At 40.1% G+C, this 21,817-nt stretch overlaps 1 protein-coding gene across 1 annotated transcript in view; it reads left to right on the forward strand.

The window, feature by feature from the left end:
• The window catches only part of CRBN (cereblon), a 405,868-nt gene that overhangs the window by 286,611 nt on the left and 97,440 nt on the right, over positions 1 to 21,817 (forward strand). Inside the window, exons 2-3 of the mRNA XM_044934064.2 lie at positions 6,636 to 6,786; positions 20,013 to 20,104. The gene's annotated coding sequence lies outside the window, so the exon portion shown is untranslated. The remainder of the gene's footprint in view (positions 1 to 6,635; positions 6,787 to 20,012; positions 20,105 to 21,817) is intronic.

The raw sequence follows: 21,817 nt of genomic DNA on the forward strand, positions 1-21,817 counted from the left end.
GTTTCAACAAAGCAGCCTTTCCTGGGGATTCAGGAACCCAGGTTCCTTCTGTCTTATAGCCTTGCCATCTTCCATAGTTATTGCCAAAGAGAAAAAAAGACCTATTTTTTTTTTTTTTTTGGACCTACTTCATGACTTAGCTTAAAAGTGATACACATCACATCATTTACATCATGAGGCTGCACTTGGAAGCAAGAGGGGTTGTGAAACATCGCTGCCAGGACAGCTGCTCCCTAGCAGCAGCGCTGCTCTATGGAAAAGGAGCATGTGTCTTTGGTTAACTGACCATCGATGTCATTCTTTGGTTCTTTGTCTTCCTTCATAGCTTGAAAGTAGGAGCTGTGTCCCTTCACTGTCACCTAGGCAATATTTGTGAAATTAATGTCATGTATATATTTGTAATATAGATAAATATTAGTATTTTGTGGGTCTCAGACACCATTGTTTATATATCACATAGTCATGTACATGTTCACCTGAAACTATCAAAACGTTGTTAAACAGCTATACCCCAATACAGAATTTAAAAAGTTCAGAAGAAAAATTAGTCATGCACATTTTTTTTAGGGGGAAAAAAATGCAGATTCATGATGTTTTACCTATAATTTCGTATCTTCCATGTCACCGGATAGGTAAACTCATCACCTGTTCTCAGATAGAATGAAGGCAGGCCCAGTAGAAAATGAAGCCCACTCATGAAATCTGTAGGGGTCCCTGGACTCCATGTGAAGAACTATGGTGTGGGATACATAGTGTATTTGAACAGGTTATTTGCATCTGGCTCAAACATAGATTTTTATTCCTGGGAAATAAAGGTGGCTGTCTTGCTCTCATGATTAGGCACTCTCTTCAGTGTTCCCATTAATTTCCTGTATCCCTGTATCAGTGCCCAATGTATTTTGAGGTTGGTCTCCCCTCAAAGTTGATTAACTCCATCTTTATCACCTCAGGGCCCTAACACACAGTAGGGCACACCAAGCATATCTTGAATAGAGTGAACTGGATCAGTTGAGCACCAACCCTCTATAACACTTGTCTCACGGAAAATCAGCCTAAGGTCTACCCTAGAGAGAACACCAAGCAGAGCCCAAGTAGCGACTGAAGGGACAGTTACACACCAGAGTGACTCATCCCCAACTATAGGGAAAGGCGGGATCCATCTGGAAAACAGATGGACTGCTCCCTTTTAGCTGCACATAAATTAAATCTCACTATCTGCCAAAACAGAAAGTTAGCATTGATTTTTGTGGGGGTTTTTTCTCCTTAAAGAAAAAAATCCATTTGTTTATGAGTTAAAACTTCATGACAAATTTTTGTTCCATATTGTGATTATAACACCTAATTTCCTAATTAAGTATGCTAATTGCAAGTTACCTCACACAACTACAGAACACAGAAGTATAATTATGTAATAAAAAGCTTTTATGAAACTTTCGAGGGGAAGAGGGCTGGATGCAGAGGCAGCTGCTTAGCAAGAACTAGAATGCTGTTACCTACAGGCCCCCTGTGTCTGAATTACCCGTGGGTAACAATTACAAATTGGCTCCTTGCTTGCATTTCTCAAGTTTTAAGTCTGAGAAACCTCTTTCTGTAATGGAGGGCATGGCAATGAAGCTGCTGTGTGGTGAGAAAGGAGAAACCTCTTCATGGAAAAAAGGGATTCTTTCAGTTCCAGGTTGATACTGGAACAAGCCACAAGCTTCTCTGTGTTGTTTTAGGAACATGGGATTGTTCCCTGTGCCCCCTCCCCAAACGTACACACGTAGCTTCCTCTGTCATCATCTGTACCCACTTAGAGAGTCTTAATGACTCCAGTTTCCTGATCTTTTATGAGACGGAATCACAAGCAAGAAGATCAGGGTAGGGGCGAGCAGAAGGGTCAAAATGGCAGAGTGTGAAGACCCTGAGCTCATCTTCTCCCAGGAAAACATGAAAATCACAAGAAGCAGATTAGAGGCAAGAGGACGGCTAGTAGAATGGACCTACATGATAAAGAACTGGGGGAAAGGAAGAAGACTAGAGGAAGAAAACCCCCTGAACTTAGGCTTAAGAATATTTGGTGACTTGATATAATATAGGAAGGAGGTTTGGAGAAGTGCTGCTGATCAGTGTGCATGGGGTTCCTTTACTGTTTTCAGGAGGCACAAGTAAGGAGTGGGTTTCATTAAATACCCCACAGTGCCAAGACTGTGCTTATTAGAGTACAGCTTTGCATGGATACTAGACCATGTGAGGCCCACAAATGTAGACTCCTCATTATCATCTTATCCATATTCATTCCTCAAGAATGAATATCTTTTATTTCTGTTCTTTTTCTCCCCTATATAACCTATTCACCTTCAGTGTGTGTGTGTGTGTATGGGTATATATACACATACACATATATAGACACACTTTCTAGCTGCATTTTTCCTTTTAGGTTGTCATTTTTTTAATTTTTTAGTTGTATACAATTTTAAGGGTTACTTTCCATATACAGTTACTACAAAATATAATCTGTATTCCCTGTGTTGTATCATACACCCCTGAGCCTGTCATTATTCAATCGTTTCTGCCTCCTGTTCCCAACCCCTACTCTGCCTCCTCCCAGTAGTGGTAACCACTAGTTTGTCCTCTAAATATACAACTAACTAGTGAATATTTTAAAAAATTAGAAGTAGATTCACAGATGTAGCTGCTTTTTTAAAGAAATCCTTATTATTATCATAATTGTTGCATCCACAGTTATTTCCAATTCCTGTAAGATCTACATTCTTCCTGTTCTCTTGGCTCTTGGAGTTTTTGTTTGGTTGTTTTATTTCATAGCTCACTGCTATCAAATCTGTCAAGCGGGCCTTAATTTTTCTAATCAGCGGTCCAAAGTTCAAGGCAAGTAAACACTTGAGCTGAAGCACTGAAAAGAAACTTGATAGAGAAAGGTTGAAACTATGTCGTGTCAGCTGAGTGAGCTGCAGCCACTGAAAGATCCCATAATTGTGTTCCTGTTATTCACTGCAAGATGCTGTGTAATCCTCTCATCAAATCGTGTGTTTGGGATATTATCCCTGAGCACAATTATCAGGTTAGATTGATTTCCCCATCCCATCTTATGTACATAATTGAAGCTATAGTCTGGCATCCATAAATCAAGTCACATCACATTGAAGTGACCTAATTCATGGTGGGATGTGGGAGAGACACTTTGATGGTACCTTGTCAAGATTCTGCTCCTGGTTCTTCTCTCCTGTGATGTGAGAGACCAGCTAAGCTTAACCTTTCCCAAGCTGAGCGTTGGGATAGCGTGTTCTCATTTATTTACTGAGGGAACATACAGGCACTACAATTTATTGTTCCAGAGTTTAATACAGCAAAAATTTCCTGAACCCTCACATAACCAGTGGCATCAGAATAACACTTGGAAATAGAACCACCAGCAGCCACCTAGGGCATCTTTTGGTGGCACAAGTTGACCAGAAACAGTTTCTCCAGAAAAAATAGATAGGCTTATGTCTAGAAAATTCTACTTCATACCACAGAGAGATTTTAAAGTGAAGGTCATACTTATAAAAGAAAAAAATATATATTTGTGATAGCATATTACCTAGCTCATACTAGGAGATCAATAAAGATTTGTTTAATAAATGTTTTTAAGTTAACACATGTTGGTGGTTTAATTTTTCTTTAAATTTTTGTGTTTATTTTGATAAATTCCATATACAATTCCATTAAGTTTCATGAAAGGGGGAAAATGTTTTCTTTGCATGCCATAATGTAGAAAACTCTACTGGGCTTTGATTCCTAAGTTCATTTTTTTTAAACTTTTATTTTGAGATAATTTTAGACTTAGAAAAAAGTAACAGAAATCATGCAGAGTTCCCACATTCCCAGCTTACCCTTGGGCTAACCCCTAACATGTCGTAAAACAATGATCAAATCTAAGAAAGTAACCTTCTACACTACTATTAACTAAACTATGGAATTTTTTCAGATCTCAATAGTTTTCTACAGTTGCTTATTTTTTTCTGTTCCAGGATCCAATTAGGATCCCAAATTGCATTTAATTGTCACATTTCCTTAGTCTCCTCTTATCCATGACAACTTCTTTATTTTTGTCTTCATGACTTGGTCACTTTTGAAGAGTGCTGTGCCTTTGTTTTAAAGACAGCCCCTCCCTTTGTGTTTGTTTGATGTTTCTTTGCTGTTAAGTGGGGGTGCACAAGAGAAAAGGATGCCACGCAGGTGATGCACTTTTCTCTGGGTGTTAGATCAGGGGGTACATGATCATTTCTAAGTATCAGGAGTGATGTTAACTTGGTCACTTATCTAAGATGGTTTTCCAGATTTCTTGACTATAAAGTTACTTTTCCCCCTGTGTGTTATTACTAAATATTTGAAGGAGAATCTTTGAAACTATCCAGATCCTCTCTATTTAAAATTTCATCCATCCGTGTTAGTATCCATCGGTGTGTCCTCCCAGTGGCACTTCTTACTGTGGTATGCTTAAGATGATTTTCTCTTTCACTCTGTTTACATTTATCAATTGAAATTCTTCTTAAAGAAGAGTCATTGGTTCTCCCTCACTTTTTTGCTCATTCACTTTTTTGCTTTTGTGAGCTCCTGGGTGTTCATTTTCTTCTTTGGGTTATAACCTGTCACTTATTTGGTGCTCACATTGTTCCACCTTTAGCCGTTCAGAACTCTGAATGTTTGTATCTTCCTCAAAATTCACAGATTGAAATCTTAATGCCATTGTAATGTTCTTAGTAGGTGGGGTCTTTGGGAGGTGCTTAACTCATGAGGGTGGGGCCTCTTGAAAAAGGTTAGTACTTTGATAAAGTACTCCCTCATCCCTTCTGCTAGGAGAGAATACATGAGAAAGCGATGAATCAGGAATAGGGCCTTCACCTAAAACCAAATCTGCCAGCACCATGACTTTGGAGTTCCCAGACTCCAGAACCTTGAGAAATGAATGTTGTTTAAACCACTCAATCCATGGTATTTTCATTATAGCAGCCCAAACAGACTAATACAGTCTCTGATCCCATCCACTTAGAAAATGAAGACACAGACCCTCAGCCTTCAACATGTATAATAACACTGATGCATAATCCTGTTGACCAAGAGTAATATGTTTTTTTTAATTCACAATCATTGTGGCAAGGATAGCAACAAATCAAATTCTATGCTAGCCTTAACCCTGGGGGAGGGTCCAGGCATGCCCCCCATGACGAGTATTTACAATCCATTGCTTCTAGGTCTTGAGTCTATACCACAAAGTAGAGAGTGTAAGGGGGGCCCAAGGGAGGAGCCCTGGCAGCTAAGACCAAGGGACAGGCACACAGGGGACTTGGCAGTGACAGTTTCCCACGTGTGGGATGGTCTCTGTAGTTTAAATGTTGGTAGAGCCATCGTGATATTCTGATTCATAATGAGAAATATATATTTGGTTTTCATCTCCATTTCTGGCACACAGTTCCTAAAACCTTTCAAATTTCAGAAGTTTGAGAGTGATAGAGGCATTTCTTTCTCTATTATGAGTTGAGTTTGGAAAAGCACCTGAGACGAGGGGCTGGTCAGCAGGGGACCCAACCTTGTGATTAGAGGGTTCAAGCTTTCAGTCCCACCCGCTCCCAACCTCTTCCTCCTGGGCAGGGGAGAGGGACTGGTGATTGAATCAGTCACCAATAGTGAATTACGTAAGAAGCCTCCATTAAAAACCCATAGGATGGGGTTCCGAGAGCTTCCAGGTTGGAGATTCTAGGAGAGCAGTGCACTCCGAGGGCATGACAGCTCCATGCCCTTTCCCCCTACTTGCCCTGTGCATATTTTCCAGTTGGCTGTTTCTGAGTTATATCCTTTATCCTTTCTGAGTTATATCTGAGTAGGTATAGTCTTTAGTATATAATAAACTACTAATCTAGCAAGCAAAATATTTTTCTGAGTTCTGAGTCACTCTAGCAAATTAATTAAATCCAAGGAGGAAGGCATGGGAACATCAAGTGTACTACCCAATTGGTCAGAAGCCCAGGTGGCAATCTGAACTTGTGACTGGGATCTGAAGTATGGAGGGGCAGTCTTGCAGGACTGAGCGCCTAATCTTTGGAATCTGATGCTGTCCCAGGTAGATTGTGTCCGAATTGAATTGAATTATAGGCCACCCAGCTGGTGTCCAAGAATTGCGAAACATACACAGACAAATAAGAATAGGGTGACATAATTTTTAGCCATTCATGTATATAGCAGCTAAATGTCAGGCTCTCTGTTGACACCTTACAGGGCCAGTCCTCTACAAACTGGATGCTAATCCTGACTGGTTATACTGCATACGAGTCACTTTAACCTTCTAGCTGAGGGCCAGGACCCTGGAGTCAGCTCAAACTGCATTTGAATCCCATTTCTTCTACACACCAGCTGTGTAATCCTGGGCAAGTTACTTGTCCATTTTGAGCCTCTGTTTCCACAGTAGAAACAGATAATGAGAATACCTACCTCACAGCATTGTATACATGATATAATTGACATGGAACATGGCATCGTGCCCAGAACAGAGTATTTGTCCGACAAACAAGAACATGTTACTGCTACTGCTATTATAAATAATAATGTTAGTCATTATTTGATCTATAATTCAGTTTACTTTTTTCTACTCTCCGTAGAGCCTGTGAACATTGCAAAATATTCTCTGCACAAGGGGAGGGACTGTGCAATTTTGTCAAGATGATGCCGCAACAATGAGATGGAGCGTCTCACCTCCTGTTGTTAATTACCTGGCATAGTTCACAGAGCTGATCAACTTTGCATGGTGTGGTAAGATAATGAATTTTTGCATTACTTTGTCTTTACAAAGCCAGAAATGGTAATTGCATAGAAATTTGTTCTCTGTTGGCATGATTAGGTAGATTTAATTAGTCTTAATGCTATAAATATCTTGGACACAATTTTAAGGATTGCACCACCTGTAATTATACTCATAGAGCACTAGAGGCAAAAGTATTCTTAATGAAATTTTAGTTTGATAAACTCACTGTGTACAAAAGAAAATTGACAACCAGAACAGTAAAGTGACTTTCTCAAGGTCACACAGCAAGAAAATGTATTTGCCTCAGATTCCAATGCTTTCTTTCAGGTACAAAATACCATTTTGCAGATAATTAATTAGCATGCACTGCTTAGAGGTGAAAATTGTGCCCTGATGAGTCTAGTACTTAACTGACTTGTGTTGTGTCCCATGGCTTTAAGCTGGAAGCATCTAAAGAGGTGAGCAGAGAAAGTTTCATGATAGTGATAGCAATGTTGTTTCAGATTCCACAAACGTTACCTCAGTTTATGGTCAGTGCATCCCTGTGATCACTGTAGTATAGATAGGGAAACTTAAGCTCCTGGATCTCAGATGTGGAATAATGCAATCCTCTCATGTCGTCAAGGAAGACTTTGTGGAAGAGATGCTGTGGTAGTGAGTTTGGGCTGCTAACACAGAATACCATGGACTGGGTGGTGCGAGTCTAACAGCACTGGAGGCTGAAAGTGCAAGTTCTGGGTGCTAACATGGCTGAATTCTTGGTGAAGGCCCTCTTCCTGGTTTACAGATGCCTGTCTTCTCATTCTATCCTCACATGGTAGAGAACAGAGAGAGGAGGCAAGCTCTCATCTTTTCTTATTAAGGGCACTAATCCCATTCATGAGGGCTCCACCCTCATGACCTCATTACCTCCCACCTACCTACTAATTAGGTCTACCTCCTAATACCATCACATAGGGTGTTAGAGATTCAGCATATGAATTTTGGGGAGACATAAACATTCATTCCATAACAGATGGCATTTAATCTGGGACTTGAAAGATAAAGTAGAATTTTACTCACTGAATCATAAAAAATGGGAGGGAGACATTCCAGGCAGAGAAAATACAGTGAGCAAAAACAAGTGGTATAGTGCTCCCCTGGTGGCTCAGTGGTAAAGAATCCAGCTGCCAATGCAGGAAACACGCATTCGATTCCTAGTCCAGGAAGATCCCACATGCCACGAAGCAACTAAGCCTGTGTGCCATGACTACTGAACCTGTGCTATGGAACCCGTATTCTGCAACAAGAGAAGCCACTGCGATGAGAAACCAATGCACTGCAATAGAGAAAGCGTGTGCACAGCAACTAAGACCCAGCACACCCCCCCAAAAAAAGCAGATATACAGTGGTATATCAGGGTGTTTGTTAATGAACTCCCTCTTATGCCTTGATTTAATGTATTAAATTCTACATGGGAGGTACCAAATGAAAGAGATATTTTTATTGGTAGTAGAATTTCAAGGGCTTATCAGTGAACGAGGAAGAATTGTGTACATTTCGTGGTTACAACTTTACTAATAGGCAGAAGGGGAATTTGAATTTTACCTTCCAGTGTCCATAAAATAACATCGTGGCACTGTAATTATTAACATAATCATTAAAAAACAGTTTAGTTAAATTTAAGAAAACCTAGAGACACGAAGACATAGTGTCTTCATCAAAGCAGCTCCAGTCCAGATAAAGCAAGCCTTCTAAATTAACTTTGATGCTTTGAAATAAAATCCTTGGAGCACCAATTATAGTGGGTTCTGAAAAGCAATTATTATCAGCTGCCACAGCTTTCCACCACAACTTCTAATTTAATTACATCTACTCTGTTTAAAATGTGCTGTACTTTGAGGTACAGCAATGGGAAAGGAGTTTAAGTTACTAAAAAAAATAATAATAGAGGTATTTTTTACACCTAAGGTAATTAGTCTTGGACATAACTGCTTCCAAGAGAGACACAGGATTATGAACTCATTAATTTCAAGTGGTCATTGCTACAAAGGAATGTTCATCTTCAGAGGTGCGGAAATCGCTATCCTGGATGAAACGAGTATAGAGGGAAAGAGACAGAGCTTGTCCATCTACTCACCCTACCAGCTGCTCATTGCCTTCCAGGGCTCTCTTTCACCCAGGTTTCCTTATTCCAAGAGAAAATGAAGTTTGAAAATTTGTCTTATTGATTGTGAATAGTTAACAATTGTGTTTGGCTTCCAACTCCTGTCGATGAAACAGAGATTTTGCACAACTTGTGAATTCACTTTTCTCATTTGTGATGTTGAGAACAAAAGTGGCTGTGCACTTCTCTGGCAGAAAACCAAGCCATCTTGACTTTTTACAGAAAAGGTTTTTCCCATCATTCTGACAGCACATTGCTTATCTGGTTGCATGAAAATTCTGCCTGTTTCTAAATTCACCATCTCCCTGGATGGTGGCAAACAATCATTGCATTTTGTGGGTGGGAAGAGTTCTTTTGATCACAGGCTCACTGATTTATTATACAGATGAGGTGATGGAGAGCTATGGGCTTTAAATGGTCTCCTCAAGGTCCCCAAGATGCCAGGGAGAGCAGGGACTAGATGTCAGGTCACCTGTCCTTCAATTTCATTGAGGTAGATAATATTCTATGGGAATGAAATTGACATTTGACTTTGACCTATAGAATGAAGTTCATCTCCACCTTACCCCGCATTTTTTTTAACTATGATTAATCACTGCTTCTCACAGTCTTCCTAACAGTGTTTTAAATCCCCTGTATGAACATTCCTTTAAGACAAATTTTAATTGCATATGTCTGGGTTCTATGATAGATCTATTCAATCAGAACATATCACAGTGAAGTTTTAAAATATTGCTCTTCCCCAGTAGCTCTTAACCTGGGATTCCCTGGTGGCTCAGTGGTAAAGAATTTGCCTGCCAATGCAGGAGCTGCGGGTTCAATCCTTGGGTCCAGAAGATCCCCTGGAGAAGAAAATGGCAAACCACTGCAATAATCTTGCTTGGAAAATCTCATGGACAGAGGAGCCTGGGAGGCTGCAGTCCATGGGGTCACAAAAGAGTTGGACATGACTAAACAACAACTGGGTGGAGGAGCTTGATGTAAAATTCAAGGAACTTCTATTGAAGTTCCAAGAATTCCCTTTATTACTATCCCTGGTAATATACCTAAGAATGGACTCTGAAAAAGAATATTCCCTCGTATGAAAACCATTACTCTGAAGAGCACTAGGAACAAAAATATATGACGTGAGATATCCATCTGGCATTAGAATGAATGTTTTCTGTGTACTTATTTCTCACTGCTTATAATGAAAGACACAAATAGAATGACTAAAATCAAAGAAGAAAAAGAAAAGTCAATGAAATAAAAATGTCTTGGGAGAGAAAAACTGTGCAGAAAATGGAGGTTAATGCAACTAACTAATACAGAGCTCATAGCAACTTCTGAGCTTCCTGGCAACCAGTGCAAAAATGAAAATACAAAATGCTCCTGTGCTCTCATAATCTTACAGCTGTCCAAGGGAGTACTGGGTTTTTCTAAGCATGAAATTCTGAAAGAATTTAATGAAACAACATTGCACATCTTAGGAGCAATGTTTGTCCTTTTGCATGCTTATTCTAGCACTTTCTGAGTACTGTGAGCCAGAACAATAAGACTCTGACCCCTACATATCCCTTGGTCTCATTTCATTGCACACCGTGGGGAAACAAGAGAAGAGGAGGCAGAAGAAGACATTTTGGAGGAGTGATACAGCATGCCTGGGTTTGCGTGCGTCATGCAGATGTAGATTTTCCACATGAAACTTTTGCCAGGCGCAGGGAATTGGGCAGCTGCCACATCAGCCTCAAGCTAATGACTCCTGTAGAGATCCAAACAGGGCGACTTTGCATTAGATGCAGCATTGCAACTCACCAGTGCTCCAACCCCAAGGACGCAGCCTTAAAGACTCAGACATCCAACCAACCATATACTGTGGAGAATTGGAGCATTTGAGCTCTGGTTCACCTAGGAGCTTACTGCAGCACCCCTTACATTACCACCTCCAGTGTGTCACCATGAAAACCCAGCTGCCGTTCCCTGCGGCTGAAAAGTCTGTGACTTGAGGGGTGTTCTGTCAAAATATTTCTCAGAACATTTCTTGAGGCTATAAAAGAAAACTGAGCCAAAGAGCTTATCTACAGGTCAGTCACTCTATAGAGAGCCATAAAGATAATTTTTGGTTATGTAAAGGGGGAAAAAATGATTAAAAACAAGACCACAAAACCTGGCCTACAGGTTTTATCTGAATCCTTTTGAATGGTCTGATGGAACTCTAGAAGATAGTAAGTTTGCCCTCCAGAGGAAGAGACTATCAAAAGTACTGAAATAGTCTATTTTAGTCACATTTTCTTGAACAAGTAGGACTCATGTGATTTCATTATTCTCATAGTGAGGTGCTGTGTTTTTTTTAAATCTTGTTTTTAAGCATTCAGCCTATCACACCAGGAGGTGAAGGCAGCAGGCAGCTTTGTTTGAGGTGCCAAGTGCTCTGGAAAAGAGAAAAGTCACCCCCTCACCAGGGGAATTTCACTCTGGACCGTGACTCATTGCTAATTGCTCGTGTGCCTGATTCTCAGGTCATGCTTGAAATCATCCAGTTCAAAGTGGAGCTCTTTGGAGATTATTTTTCTTTTGCAGATTTAACACTCAAAGAACAGAAGTTTCAGGTCTCTAGGCTTCTCCTTTCTTTACCCATCTTTGCAAAGACTGTACTCCTCTCCTATTCCATCTCAGCCAGAGAAGACCGAGACCCGATGCCCGTCTCAAAACACTGAAGATTCCCTCCCCCACACCCCACCTGGAAGTTTGTATACCTCAAAGCTAGGCCTGAATTCTGTGTCTTCACTCAGGGTTTGACTGAACGAAGAACTAGACGGTTGTCAGAACTTTTGGGAGTAGGAGGAGATGGATTCTGAGTAATGTTGAAGCCTGGATCTTATAATCTAGTCCCCTCTCCCCAAATCATCTGGGGCTTCCAGGTGGCACTAATGGTAAAGAACCTGCCTACCAATGCAGGAGACATAAGAGATGCGGGTTCAGTCACTGGGTCTGGAAGATCCCGGAGGAGGGCACGGCAACCCACTCCAGTATTCTTGCCTGGAAAATCTCACCAGGAGCCTGGGGTCGCAAAGAGTCAGACAGGACTGAAGCAACTTAGCATGCTCCTCAAATCATAGAATCGCTGACCATGCTACTGATTGTCCCAGATAAGAGCATTGTACTCTCTGATGACCCACGTCACCTGTCAGAGACACAGAGAATTTCTAGAGAGGATTCTAATGATTCTTAGCATCATTAGATGCTGGTGACAAGCAGAGAGGAGAGAGCCCGTCTAAATACACTGCCCCCATGCTTCACCTTGGACTGGAAATGCAACTTCCTACATTCATTTTGAAATGTAAATAAGTTCTTATTCCTTCCTGAGAGCAGGCTTGTGTCAGAGGACAAAGGACATCATGACAACAGAACAGAAAAGGGGAGGTCCTATACCCAAATTTTGGCTTTTGTATCTCAGTACCGAGTTGAATCTCTTGGGTGAAATATTGTAGAAAAGAATGCTTTATTGCTTTGCTAGGGAAAGGTGGCCACAGTGGGCTGATGTCCTCAAAACTGTGTGTTCCAACCTGGAGAGAGGAGCGAGGAGCTTCATAGTAGTGGTTCAACCGGGAAGGTGTGATCAGATTGTGAACAGTTTTTCTGACTGGCTCATGGTGAGGTAATCAGGAGTCAGCATCATCAACTTTCTGGTTTCAACTATCTGGGGTCTGCGTTGCTTATAAGCAGCTTGCAGTTACCATCTCCCACCTGGTGGGTGTTTCACTATCTGCAGAACAGCTCATTGTTATGCGTATCCCTTGAGGGGGAACCAGGAGCCTGCCCCAAGGCTGCCTTCTCTCTTGTCATCCCCTCTCTTCCTGGATTGGCCACCATTTGTACCTGCCTGTTGGAACTCAGCGAAGGCCCAGGAGGCTGAATGAAGCCTATTTCCTGTCATCAAGAAATGGGAGACACAGAAAGAATTGTACACCTAGGAACCCCACAGTGTCCTGCTCTGTTTCAGTCTTGAGTGGCACAGAAATTGGAGGCAATGTTTACCCAAAGAAAAACTTCAGCTTTTAAGTGTTTTTGCCCTAGGCCCCAGTTGAGCTTAGAGCCACACACACACACACACACCCCCCCTATATATCTAGTATTCAGAATAGCTAAATGTCATCCTCTTATTATACATTTTACTAAGGATTTCCAAGGGCAATAATTTATTTGAGTTTCCCAGTAATAAGACTAGTCAATATTATTATCTTCTTTTTTTATGAGAGTGCTGGCATAATTTTCACTTCATTCCTTTATGGATACTGGAAAAAAAAAAGAACTCATCAAGCCAATATTAATGGAAAACATTAAAGTTATAACAGGATGGAAGAAAACTGAAATTTATTGATATTAGGGGAATGGAAGAAAAAGCTAAGACACTCAGAATATAAGAAAAAGGAGGTCATAAATGGGATAACCTCTGAGCACCTTACTGCTCTCAGAAGTCCAGGTCAACATTATCCAAAGTGGTGTCCTACAGACACAAGGGTTCCATGGTCAAACATGTTTGGGCAACTATCAAAATAAAACAGAATTCTTCAGTGAAGGTCTTCCTTAGGGTTATTGATATGTATAAAGTGCCTCCTAAAGGTGGATGAATAGTAGGCCTAGCTTACCCACCACTTTTCATGTTTTTGTAGGCCACTTCCTTGCTGCTTTTTGTTGGGTTGGTTAAAAAGTTTGTTTGGGTTTTTCTGTAAAATGTTAGGGAAAACCCAAAGAAACTTTTTAGCCAGCTCAATACATCAGGAATCCACGATCTGTGGGTCTGAGCTACTTCCATATGATGATGGCATCATCAACTCAATGGACATGAGTTTGAGCAAACTCCAGGAGATAGTGAAAGACAGGGAAGCCTGACGTGCTGCAGTGAGTGGAGTCTCAAAGAGTCGAACAATACTGAGTGACTGAAAACCAACACTTCCGTACAGTTGATGAAGTATCTCAAAGCACTGGCAATGGGTTGTTGCATCCTTGCTACAGTCTGCTCTGAAGGACTGTGGATAAGTGACACCTGTAAATAATACAGGAAAGAAAGAAGAGCCGGTTGCAAATATGTGGGCTAAATCCATGTTCACAGCCATCCCTAAAAACACAACTTCAGTTTAATTCAAAGGCTTTGTGAACTCATGTTCAAAACAGAAGAAAAATCTGTGGTCTGTATCAGCCAGTGATATTTGGGTCTGAAGCGTCGTCATTGGAAATTGCACTTTACCATAAGGAGCCTGACCGAGCGACTTCACTTTCACTTTTCACTTTCATGCATTGGAGAAGGAAATGGCAGCCCACTCCAGTATTCTTGCCTGGAGAATCCCAGGGACAGAGGAGCCTAGTGGGCTGCTGTCTGTGGGGTTGCACAGAATCGGACACGACTGAAGCAACTTAGCAGCAACTTAACAGCAGCATAAGGAGCCAGTGATTCCACATTAGTAGGCATTAGAAATCTTCCATCCAACCCACTCCACACAGAACTTGAGTGATCATAAAAAACAAATGTCAGAATTGTATTACAAACACACAGATGTGATTTTAAGAAGCTGTTCTATAGGTTTCCCATACTTTATTCTTGGCTTAACTAACTTCCCCTAAGTCACTGAGAATCAGCTCTCAAAACCAAACATGGAACTCCAAGGTTTCTGTGCCAAGAAGTCACCAGGGTGATATGAAGTAGTAATCAAGACAGGTGGGAAGGGATTAGTGAGATGTTTTCATACTTTCTAGGTGAGCTTCAGTAGTGATCATCAATGCGATGTTACTGAGCAAAATTGTATCAGGCAGGCCAAATGGAAGAATCCTTTAAACAAGAAGAAATTGTTTGCAGGTGCAAACAAGCATGAAATAGAATTCTGCTAATGAGTTTCCATTACTAGTTAAATATATAATCAAATTACATAGGCTCAACTCATGACAGTGAGGAATCAATTATTCATCATAAATCTGGTGCTGTGTATTGACCATCTTGGTATGTGTCTAATCTGGTCTGTAATGAATAAATGTTTCAGTTTCAGGAGTATGTTGTCATTAGCACATAGGTAATGAAAAATCAAAACCAGTTGAAAAGTTCTGAAGTGATAAAAAATCAAAATAACTAAAGAGCTTTCCTTCAAGGTCTTTTAAGTAATAAATATATGAGGATAAAAATTGCATTTCTTCTTTTCAAGAAATGGTCCTAGAACAGTTGGCTATCTATGTTCAAAAAAATAAGCCTGAACCCAGATTTGTTAAATACAAACTTAGCACAAAATGGATTATAAATCCAAATGTAATACATAAACCTATAGAATTTGTAGAAGAAAACAGAAAATATTTGTGACCTTGAGTTAAGCAAAGATTTATTAGGACACAAAAAACTTGTTTCATAAAAGAAAAACAGTGATAAATTAGATATCATTACAATTGAAATCTTATTTTCAAAAATACTGGTAAAGAAAATGAAAATAAAAGCCATATGCTGAAGGAAAGTATTTGCTAAATGCCTATCTGATTAAAGACTACTGTCAAGAGTATATAAAGAATTCTCAAACTCAGTAAGAAGAAAATAAACAACTCAATTTTTTAAATAGGGAAATTTTCAAACAAACATCTCACAAAAGAAGGCATATGATGGCAAAAAAAAAAAAAAAAAAAAAAACCCACAAAAAGATGTTCAACATTATTAGTCATTAGGGAAATATGATTTAAAACTATAATGAGCTATGACTGTACAGCCATTAGAATGACTTAACTTTTGAATTGACAACTGCCAAGAGATCCAACCAGTCCATTCTGAAGGAGATCAGCCCTGGGATTTCTTTGGAGGGAATGATGCTAAAGACGAAACTCCAGTACTTTGGCCACCTCACGAGAAGAGTTGACTCATTGGAAAGACTCTGATGCTGGGAGGGATTGGGGGCAGGAGGAGAAGGGGACGACAGAGGATGAGATGGCTGGATGGCATCCCTGACTCAATGGACCTGAGTCTGAGTGAACTCTGGGAGTTGGTGATGGACAGGGAGGCCTGGTGTGCTGCGATTCACGGGGTCGCAAAGAGTCAGACACGACTGAGCGACTGAACTGAACTGAACTGGTATGCCTATGAGGTTGCAGACCATGCTTGGCAGAATAATACCTCACCCCCACAACCAAAGAAGTGCATGTCCTAATTCCCCATGCTTGTGAATATGCAGTGTCACATGGTGACGAACAATTTCAATTGCAAATAGAAATAAGTTTGTTAATTACCTGACTCTAAAATAAAGAGAGTATTATCCTGGACTAGCTGAGGTTATTATCCTGGACTACACTGCATAGTGTAGTCACAAGAATCCTTTAAATGTGGAAGATGAAGGTGAAGCATGTGTCAGACTAAAGCACAGAGAGAAAAACTCCACCAGCTATTGTACTGAAGATGGGAGGGGCCGCAGGCCAGAGAACTCGCACAGCCAAGAGGAGCTGGAGAAGGCCAGGGAACTTGCTCATTCTAGCTAGAGCCTCCAGAAAGAAAGCTCAGCTGGCCACACACCTGAGTATTAGCCCAGTGAGATGTTTTGTGTATCTGACCCCCAGAACTACAAAGTCATAAATGCATGCAGGTGAAAGCCACCAAGTTTGTGGCAATTTGTTATAAAAGCCATAGAAAACTAATATGTAAACTAATCAGAACTCTCCTCAATGTCTGATGACTGCAAAATAAGTACAAAAATTGTTTTCATTGGAAACAAAATGTGGCAGTATCTAATAAAGTTAAATACATGTCTTCCATGTGACCCAGCAGTCTCATCCTAGATACTTAAACATTTATCCACTCAAATGTTTATTGCTGGTTTTTGTTTTTTTTTTTTTTCATAAGTCATCACTGGTTAGTAGATAAAGGATTCACAGTGGAATGCTCAGCAATCGAAAGGGGTGAACTCACTAATAAAAAGGGGTACAGACAATAGCAAGGATGACTCTCAAATGTAACAGGGTGAAAGAAAGCAGACCCAAGTCCATGTATACTCTGTGACTGTATTTATATGACTTTCTAGAAAAGACAAAACTATTGGGACAGGAAACAGAGACTGGTTTCCAGGGGCTGGACAGGTGAAGAGAGTGATGGCAAAGTGGGTGTTGGAACTGTATGTGGTTGTGGTGGTGAGTCCATGGTTATATGTTTGTCAAACTTCATACAGTTGTGTACCCAAAAGAGAAAACTTCACTGCTTGTAAATTTTACCTGAGTAAGCTTAAATATATGTATAAACAAGCTGCCTCTGAAGTCAAGGACTCTAAGAAACTCTGTCTTTTGTATGTGTTCTTTATAGTTGTTTTGTTTTTCCTGTAGTTGACATCTAATCTTACAGTGTTGTGGTCAGAAAAGATGTTTGAAATGATTTCTTTATTTATTTTTTTAAATTTACCAAGGCCCAAAATGTGATCTGTTCTGGGGAACGTTCTACATGCATTTGAGAAAAAAGTGAAATCTATTGTTTTTGGATGAAATGCCCTGTAGATAGGTATCAGTTAGGTCCAACTGGTCCAGTATATTATTTAAAGCTTGTGTTTCCCTATTAATAAACCCTGTCTGTTGAGTCCCCTTTCTGTTGTCTCATGAGAGTTACTTTTTAGAAAAAGGAATTTTAGAAATAGAAAGAATTTTAAAGATCATTATTCAAATTCCTTTTTGTTTCAGAATCTTTTCCCCAAATAGTATTATTAAGTAGATACTGTATGCCATAACACTATAGCTAGTGCTTTACTTCTTTTAATCCATAAGACATTCCTATAAAAAGAGTATTTTTAATAGTAAAAAATGTTAATTATAGAGGTGTGCAAGTGGAAGGGGTTATTTAACTTCACACAGCTGCCAGTGGTAGAGTGGACATCCAAGCTCTGTCATTTGGATTCTAGAGGACACTCTTGGAACCATTACATTGCACAGTCATTTTTTAAAATGAAATCCTTAAAAAACAACTACATGTGGAGCTGCTCTGGTTGCTTAATGTGTTTGTGTGTATGTAGTGGGAGTAGGGGCTCTGGATCTTGGTGGTGGTTTCACAATAACAGTATAACTTGAACACTACAGATCTGGTCCAATGATATGATTATGTAAGGAGGAATTTGCAGCCCAGAGAGGTCAAGTGACTTGCTCTAGGTCACACAGCTAGTTAGTGACCATCCTGAGTCACTCTCCTCACACCTGGTCAAATATTCCTTCCTCAGTTCACAACAGAGGCCCCATTTTTAATACAAATATTTATCCTTTTAACCCATGCAAGACCAGTCCAAAGAAAATTTATCAAGTTGGATTTCCCCTCTTGATGCCATGTTTTTCCATTTAAAAAATAAATAAAAGCACATTCAAAGGAGAAACATTGCTCCCAAAGAGATGAGTCAGAGGAAGGTAAATAAAGACCCACTTTATTCTAAAATCTGGGCTTTGCAATCCTCCATTCTTCTCTTTCTTTGGGATGGTGTTAACTACATGTTTTAAAAGCCCAGTAACCTATATTAGATTTTATAATGGAGAACTGAATTGAATTTGCATTTCAGAGGCAACACTTGCTTGCATTCTCCCTTCTGTTCAAAGCCTCTTTCTGTCCCCTTGAAGCCTGCAGTGCATTGGAACCCCACATGCACATGATTTCCACTGAGAACTGCACAGCAGACCCAACTAGGAACATAGGAACAAAGACCCAGCTGATCTTCGTCCAAGTAAATCCCAGGAAAATACTACGGCAGTTGATAAAGAAACACAGACCAATTAAGAGCTCAATATAGTAAGGTGCTAGGAAAAAAAAAAAAAAGAAGAAGAATGTCAATTTCACTGTACATATTCTCACATTACAGAAGAACAAATGGATTTCTACATTATTTCATTATACAGGGCAAAAATAAGGATCAGTGGCTTTAAGTACCTTTCAACAGAAGGTGGGTGCAGTATGGGCTCAGTTAATTATGTCTGAATTCTGTTGGTTCCACTGACCTTCTGGGATCTAGTCCAGAATATCCAGTCAGCACATCTTTTGTCAGTGATGTATAGTGGAGATGTACTTGCTTCATTCATTCAGTATTTTATTGAGCACCTACTATGTGCCAGAACCAGGCTTAATGTTTTCCATCCATTAGCTCACTGAGTCCTGTGTAACGTTCCTAGATGCAATTGTCATTCTTGGTTTTATTGTTTTATCTTTTCATTTTGACTCTATTATGATTTTAAAGATGCTGAAGAGATTAAGTATATTGCTCAAACTCACATATTTATTAAGGAGTGAAATCAGAATTAAGCATGTCCTTAGTCACTCACTTGTGTCCAACTCTTTGAGACCCCATAGGACTGTAGCCTGCTAATAAGCTCCTCTGTCCATGGGATTTTTCAGGCAAGAATACTGGAGTGGCTTGCCATTTCCTTCTCCAGGGGATCTTCCAGACCCAGGGATCGAACCTGCATCTCCTGTGTCTCCCTCATTGCAGGAGGATTCTTTACCTGCTAAGCTTTCAGAGTATTAAACACAGGACTCTCTGATTCTAAAAATGAAGGCTTTTTTCTGTGGATTACATTATCTTCAGAAGTAGGTGTGATGGCAGAATAGCAAAATCAAAGTAAGCTGACCAAGAATATCAACTTTTCCACCCAAACCTGAACTTGTCTTACTCCTTAGTCATTTCCAATATGTATATTTGGCTTGGCTAAGACATTAAAAAATTATTAATATCCAAATAATACTAGCATCAGCAAACTCTGAAACCATCCAGTCTAACTCCCTTATTTTGTAAACTAATTCTTTATTCCACACATGTTAACTGAGAATCTGTTATCAGATGCACAGTGCTTAGGGTATGCAATCTCCAAGCCCTTGAGCAGATTGCAGTGTAATGGAAGCAAACAACAGGAATACAGATCATTTAGAGTCCTGGCACTTTGAGAGATGACTGGTAGGGGGTTTAGTAGAACACAAAGAAAATAACTATGTGGTATAGATTTAGGGGTGTCTAGGAGAAGGTTATGTCTTTGCTGAGTTCTGGGAAGGACACAAAAGAAGATAGCAACTCAGAAGGAAAAAGGGGCTTGAATTAAACATCTAGGAACTGTCTGAATTTAACCTCTCCTTCTTCCCAGTCCCACAGAGGAAGAGAGGATGGTGGCATTAGACACATGCAGCCAGACCTCTGAGCCAGGGCTCTAGGAATCTAGACAACCACAAGGACCAGGTGAGAAGGATAAACATATATTAATACAAGCAGTGTTCTGTGGGAGGGGCTGTGGTTTGTGTGGTATAGTTTATACCTGTCATAAAAATTCAAGGGAGGGAAGCCTCCTACACTATTGGTGGGAATGTAAACAGTTACAGTCAGTATGGAGAACAGTATTTGTTGTTACGGATTTTTAGCTGCTAAGTCTTGTGAGATTCTTTGTGACCTCGTGGAGTAGTCTGCCAGGCTCCATGAGATTTCCCAGGCAAGAATACTGAGTGAGTTGCTGTTTCCTTCTCCAGGGGATCTTCCCAACCCAGGGGTTGAACACACATCTCTGCGCTGGCAGACAAATTCTTTACCACTCAGCTATCACGGAAGGCTATGGAGAACAGTATTGAGGTTGCTTAAAAAGCAAGCAAAAAGAGTTATCATATGATCAAGCAATCCCATTCCTGGGCATATGTCTAGAGAAAGCCATAGTTGGAAAGGATACATATACCTCAGTGTTCATTGCAGCACTATTTACAGTAGCCAGGAAGTGGCTTCTGAAATGTCCTAGCAGCAGAGGGATGGAAGAAGGTGTGGTATGTGTATGTGGTGGAATATTACTCAGCTGTCAAAAAGGATGAACCGATGCCATTTGCAGCAACCTAGAGTTTGTCGTACTGAGTGAAGTACGTTAGAGAAAGACAAATATATGATGTTGTTTATAGTGGAATCTAGAATAACGTTACAAATGAATTTCTCTATGAAACAAAGAATTACAGATGTAGAAAATAAACTTATGGTTACTGGATGGGTAAGGGATTAGAGGAGGAATAAATTAGAATTTTACGATTAACCCCTATACTGTACTATATAAAAAAATGGATAATTAATAAGTACCTACTGTATAGCACAGGGAACTCTACTCAATACTCTATAATGGCCAATATGGGAAATCGAAAAAAAAGAGTGGATATGTTATTTACATGTTATACATATCTGTATGTGTATAGCATGAAATTAAAAAGTGCTTTCTCCTTGGAAGGAAAACATTGGAAAATCTAGACAGTGTATGAAAAAGCAGAGATATCACTTTGCCAACAAAAGTCTACATGGTCAAAGCTGTGGTTTTTCCAGTAGTCATGTACAGATGTGAGAGTTGGACCATAAAGAAGGCTGAGCGTTGAAGATTTGATGCTTGTGAATTGTGTGCTGGAGAAGAGTCAAACCAGTCAGTCCTAAAGAAAATCAGCCCTAAATATTCACTGGAAAGACTGATGCTGAACCTGAAGCTCCAATGCTTTGACCACCTGATGTCAAGAGCTGACTCATTGGAAAAGACGCTGATGCTGGGAAAGATCAAAGGCAAAAGGAGAAGGGGGCAGCAGAGAAAGAAGATGGTTAGATAGCATCACTGAATCAATGGACAAGAGTTTGAGCAAACTCCGGGAGACAGTGAAGGACAGGGAAGCCTGGTCTGCTGCAGTCCATGGAGCTGCAAAGAGTTGGACACGACTTAGCAACTGAACAACGATGGCAGCAACATATTTGATTCACTTTGCTGTACATTTGAAACTAACATAACATTATAAATCAACTTAGCCCACTAAATTTAAAAAAGAAAAGAAATAGGCAAATGGGCAAGGACACTTGACAATTATTTTAGGTTACCTGATACATTTATCCTCCATCAAACTTACTGGTGTAACAGAATCTGACTCTTGACACAAGAATAGGTGCTAG

This window comes from Bubalus bubalis, chromosome 21, assembly GCF_019923935.1.
Source record: "Bubalus bubalis isolate 160015118507 breed Murrah chromosome 21, NDDB_SH_1, whole genome shotgun sequence".
NCBI lineage: Eukaryota > Metazoa > Chordata > Mammalia > Artiodactyla > Bovidae > Bubalus > Bubalus bubalis.